A 6,637-nucleotide genomic window follows, 5' to 3' on the forward strand; every position below is an offset into this window, starting at 1 on the left:
TGTGTATATATATTTGATACTTTTGACATTTGTATAAATAAAACTCTGAAGATTTACTAGGCATAAAAACATGATGAGCAAATCTAGCTCTATTAAAAGTTAGAGAACTACAATAAAATAAATAGTAAGTATAAAATAATATTAGAGGAAAAAAACAAACATATCAGTTATTGAATTAAATATAAAATGGCTAACCTACATGTTTGAAGATGTAAAGTAAAATGTCATTGAAAACCACATGGGAATGTATTATTTCAAGAAACATATAAGACAAACTATGTCAAAATAAAAGAGTGCATTACTACATTATAAGAAAACATACCTGAAAAAGTAGTCCAAGGTTTGCAGCTATTAGAAAAAAGAATGCTATAGTCAAATAACTTTGAATAGAAAACTGTGAATACTAATTTTGTATGTGTAAAATTACATAGGCTTTTCATCTCCAGGATTCATTCTGCAGAGCAATATTAATAAAAACTGCATGGTATTGATACAGAGACAGACAGGATGAGCAATTTAATTGAATCAAAGACCCTCAAATAAGCCCACACACCTATGGACACTTGATTTTTTGACAAAGAAGCTGAAATCATACAATGGGAAAAAAAGCATTTTAACAAATGGTGCTGATCTAACTGTATATTTGCATGTAGAAGAACCCAAATATATCCATATTTTTCACTCTGCAAAAACTCAAGTTTATCAAAGACCTCAAGGTAAATCTGGCACACTAAATGGAATATATGACAAAGTAGAGAACAACCTTGAATACATTGTTACAGAAGACACTGTTATAGGAACAAAATACTGATAGCTTAGGCACTAAGATCAATAATAAACAAGACCACATGAAACTGAAAAGCCTCTATAAGATATAATACATAGTCAATAGAACAAAATGGCAGCCTACAAATTGGGAAAAAAATCTTCAATAACCCTACAGCTAACAGAGGGCTAATATCCAAAATATATAAAGAACTTAAGAAGTTAGACACCAACAATCCAAATAACCCATTTTTTTTTTTTTGAGACAGGGTTTCTCTGTGTAGCCCTGGCTGGCCTGGAACTCACTCTGTAGACCAGGATGGCCTCGAACTCAGAAATCCACCTGCCTCTGCCTCCCAAGTGCTGGGATTAAAGGCGTGCGCCACCACTGCCCAGCCCAAATAACCCATTTTAAAACATAGGGTATAGAGCTAAACAAAATTGACAACAGAGAAATATGTCATGTCCGAGAAACACAAAGAAATGTTCAAATTCCTTAGTCATCTGGGAAATGCAAATCAAAAGTACTCTGAGATTTCAACTTATACCCACCTGAATGGCTAAGATCAAAAACTGAGGCACATACTGGTGAAGATGTGGAACAAGGGAAACATTCTTCCATTAGTGGTGGTAATACAAACTTGTACAACCACATTGGAAATAAATTTAGAGTTTTCTCAGAAAAACTAGGAATAGTTTTACCTTAAGAATAAATACTACCACTACCACTACCACGACCACTACTACTACTAAATGTGACCTTAATAAACTGAAAAGTTTCATGGTATCATAAGGTGCTTTACAGGGAAAAAAGTCATCCACAGTCTTTCTCAGCTGTAAACCTTGTAAGCTACTACAATGAGCAATCGAAAGAGATGTGCCCCATTGGCTCAATGGTAACAAGAATGTTTTGGGAATACCTGACCCATTTTTTTTTGTTAGATTTAAAGCTTCCTTGGGTATATCCTTGGCATATACCTAAATGATGCCACCATATACCACAGAGACATTTGCTCAACGTTTGTAGATGCTTTATTTCTAATAGCCAAAAGCTGGAAACAACCTAGATGTACCTCAACTGAAGATAATCAGTAAAAAAAAAATGTATGTCTACACAACCAAAAACTATTCAGCTATTAAAAACAAATACATCATGAATTTTGCAGGCAAATGAATGGAACTTGAGAATATCATCCTGGGTGAGGTAACTCAGACCCAAAAGGATGTGCATAGTATATACTTACTGATAAGTAGATATTAGACAAAATTGTTAAAATAGCCATATATCCTCCATAGACCCAAAGAAGTTAAACAAGAAGAAGGCCCATGTGAGAATGCTTGAATGTCACTTAAAATGGGACACTAGAACAAGTCAAAGGAGGTAGATGGAGGGAGAAAATATGAGTGAGGGAGGGGATAAGAAGTAAAATGGGGGGGTCAGGATAAGATGTAGGGAGACAGAGAAGAGATGCCCAGATGGCCATGAAAAATAAATAGAAATCTGCAAGTGATGGGGTGAAGAGGTAAGGATCATCTCCAGGATACAGCATCTTGGGATAAGATAGGCTCTCAAAAATCAATCATGGTAACCTTATCCAAAACTCACATTATTGGGGACATGAAACCACAGATAATTTTGACCTTGAAGCTGGGAGTTTTAAATCTAACAAGAAGTTGTCAGGAACTAAAAAACAGACTTGTTACCGTTGAACAAATGGGCATATCTCTTTACATTGGTCACGGTTGTAGCTTACAGTTTTCACCACTGGATAAGACTGTGGGTGACTATTTTTCTTGCTGCACCAGAATGAACAGAATCTTATGGCACTGTGAAAGCTAAATAGTAATCTTCCTCCCTACAATTTCTTTTAATGCTAATGGTTTTGAGGCTTTTGATATTTGAAAAAGTCCTCAATTCTCTTTTACACTTCAAAAATACACTTTTTTTGTCATAAATGAGATTATATATTGGAAAGTATTTATCCATCAATTATTGGATGTTATACCATGTAGGGAGCAGACTCCTAGCAGAAAGCAGCTATCATCTTTGCAGCCATCTTGAACCATATACCCTTACAAGAGACTTGTTTTCAGCCTACAACAGCTGAGCACACTCTGAAAAACATCTTGTTTTTGCTGTTTAGTGCCTCCAGCTTCAAAGTGTATGTGGTATCTATGCTGCAACATACATGGCATAGTGCCTTCAGCTGTGTTCCCCTGCTTGTCCATGAGGGCAAGGCATGTGGTAAAGCATATAAATACCCAGAATTTCCTTTCAATAAAACGAGACGTGATCAGACCCTCTGTCTTGTCTCTACTTTTCACGTCTCTTGCCCCTCCATTCCCACTCTCTCTTTTGCTAGACCCTGACCCGCAGACCCCGGGTCAAGCAGTGACCCAGGCCATTAAATAGTGGCCCCCAAACATGGGGCAGAATGGGCAGTTATAATCCTATGTTCTCTTTATCTTCTATTATTTCTAATCTATCAGTTGTAATTCATATATTTCTGTGTGCTGTTTGTTTTTTTGTTTGTTTTTTGCTTTTACCTTTATATTTGATTTTCTTTAATATAACTAATATCTACTTCTATATGATTTTCTTTCTACTGATCCTGGTTATACTTGCTGAACTTAATAAAAATACTAGTTGATATATTTTTCATGATGTTCCTTGATCCTTAGTTACAGGATATCAAATTAGTACACGTATATCAAATGATGAAGGGTATTCCACAGTCATTGATTCTTTGCCTTTTGAAGAGTTGTGGAATGCTATAGTACCTTCTTTCTTCTCCAAATTGAAGCTTCTTTAAACTTCATTTTCTTTTGTGATAATTCAATTTTTCATAGCTCATTCTCATACTGGTTCTTTGTCTCTTCTGCCACAAAATTTTCATTTTAACTTTTGTTTGAACTTTTATTTCTAAACTTTTAAATTCATTTTAAATTCTTCACTTACACCTTCATTTTGTGGCTGAAACAAACATTTATGTTTCTCATATGATTCTAACCAGTTATTTTAAAATGTCCATAAATTCCAATTTAATAAAACATATAATTGGATTACCTGTTAGCTTATCTTTATTGTGTAGTTTACATTTGTCATTTCTATTTCATGGAATTCCTGATACATCAAAGCTCAGTTGTAACAGCCCAGTCTGCTGCTCTGGTCTGCAGGTCAGGGTCTAGCAAGAGAGAGAGTGGGAATGGAGACGGGAAGAATGGAGACAAGACAAGGAGTCTGATATGGAGACAAGACAGAGTCTGCTCTGGAGAAGAGACAGAGTCTGCTGAATCTGCTCTGGAGATGGAGTCTGTCTCATTCTCTCCTCAAGTCTTACCTTGAGTCTTGCCTTTAATCTCTCTTTGAGTCTCGCCTTGAGTCTCTCAAGTGCTGGGATTAAAGGCGTGTGCCACCACTGTCTGGTCTTGATTGAAAGGATCAAGATAATTATCAGAGTGTGCTCAGCTGTTGTAGGCTGTTGAAAACAAGTCTCTTGTCAGGGTATATGGCTCAAGATGGCTATAAAGATGATAGCCGATTTCTATTCAGAGTCGGCTCCCAACACTCAGTAATTTAAAAACAAATGTACAAGAAACAGATGTGCAAGTATCTCTTTACTTTGAATATCTTGAACATGTGTGTTTATCATTGTTCTATTCACAACATGAACAAAACAGAGTCAGCTTAGATACCTAGCAACAGAAGAGTGGATTAAAAAACCTGGTACATAGATAAAATGAAATTTTACTCAGGTTTAAAGATAAATTAAGATATAAAACTTTAAGGAAAATAGATGGGTCTAGAAACCATAGTAAGCAAAATAACTCATACTTAGAAAGACAAAAAACAAAGGGTGCAAGATGACTCAGTGTGGACTGAAGTTCAGATTGCTAGAACCCAGTTAAAGCTGCATGAGTAGTATGCCTATGAATTTTCAAAGCACTTCATTGGAATGGAAGAAGGAAAAGAGAGAATCCCTCAAAGTTCAAAGGCTAACTACCCTCATATATATAGCATGTATGCCTGTCTTACAGAGAACATATCCATTTAAAAGTAGTAAAAGGACCAAAGATGATATATATACTCAGAGTATTGGCCACATAGTTCTGAACTCTTGTTATCTACAGTCTTGGTCCCTCAAATACTATACACTTAGGTCCTCCTGAAGTCTAGATTATTTCCTTGAATGCTTGTGCTACTACTTTTTGTTTGGAATTTGTTCCTATTGCTATCAATCAGATGTTACTCTAGTGGAAAAATAAAATATATGTTATAAAATACTCCAACAATTTTGTATATATCTTTTCTCCAGTGCCACAGAGTTTTGAAGCAGTTAGCATTGATATGTTCTGTAATCCACACTCTTAGCAAGATAGAGGTAGATGTACTATTTTATTGAACCTAGAGATGAAGACAGTGATTATACCAATTGGCAGAACTTATATTAATATTTATTTATTTATTTTATTGGATATTTTAATTATTTGCCTTTCAAATGTTATTCCCTTTCTTGGATTCACCTCCAGAACTACCCTATGGGGCGGGGGGCCCCGTGGGTGTATGAGGGTGCTCCCCCCCACCTACTCTCACCTTTCTCATCTTAGCATTTTCCTACACTGGGGAATCGAGCCTTCACAAGACCAAGGGCCTCTCCTCTCATTGATGCCCAACAAGGCATCATATGCTACATATGTAGCTCAAGCCATGAGACCCTCCATGTGTACTCTTTGGTTGGTGGTTTAGTACCTGGGAACTCTGGAGTGTCTGATTGGTTGATATTGTTGTTCTTCCTATGGGGTTGTAAACCTCTTCACATCCTTCAGTCCCATCTATAACTCCTCCATTGGGGATCCTGTGCTCAGTCCAATGGTTGGCTGTAAGCATCTGCCTCTGTATTTGTCAGGCTCTGACAGAGCCTCTCAGAAGACACCTATATCAGGCTCTGGTCAGCAAGCAGTTCTTCACATCCACAATAGTGTCTGGGTTTAGTGTTTATATATGGAATGGATCCCCAGGTGGGGCAGTCTCTGGATGGCCTTTCCTTCAGTCTCTGCTCTACCCTTTGTCTTCTTACTTCCTCCTGTGAGTATTTTGTTCCCCATTCTAAGAGGAAGCAAAGCACTCACATTTTCTACTTCTTTCTTCTTGAGCATCAACAGGTCTGTGAATTGAATCTTGAGCATTCCCAGATTTTGGTCTAATAACCACTTATCAGTGAGTGCATACTATATGTGTTCCTTTGTGATTGGGTTACCTCACTCAGGATGATATTTTGTAGCTCTATTTGCCTAAAAATTTCATGAAATCATTGTTTTTAACACCTGAGTAGTATTTTACTGTGTCAATGTATCATATTTTCTGTATCCGTTCATCTGTTGAAGGACATCTTGCTTCTTTCCTGTCGCGTCCACCCTCGACCAGCAAGGAAGACGCAACGCACAAGCTCTTCTCCAAGCAGTAATTCATTACCTTTGAACAATCTTCTAACTGACGACCCCGGGGGAAAGCTCTCCCAGGCTTAAGTACTCTAGGACTCGCCAACCCCCGTCTGCCACGTGGCAACAGCAGATAAGTCCACACACACGGAGACAAGCCAGATCAACTGCCACTGCCATATAAGGAGTTGTTTACTCCTAAGAGTCCTCGCCAGCAGGTGGTGGAAGGCAGAGACCAGTGCCATCTTAAAGGCGCAGCACTATGCGGCTCTCCACAGTTCCCCCTTTTTGTTTTTATATGAAACAGGTGAGAGTAGAGGTCTGATCTCAGAAAGAACAACGGACATTGTACTAACCCTCCCTGAGCATCCCTGCCCAGGCAGTGTCAGACCCGTCAGGTGCCGATTTTTGCTGAGGCGGGAGCAACGTTGGG

Source organism: Grammomys surdaster, unplaced genomic scaffold (assembly GCF_004785775.1).
Source record: "Grammomys surdaster isolate TR1022 unplaced genomic scaffold, NIH_TR_1.0 61, whole genome shotgun sequence".
Classification (NCBI taxonomy): domain Eukaryota; kingdom Metazoa; phylum Chordata; class Mammalia; order Rodentia; family Muridae; genus Grammomys; species Grammomys surdaster.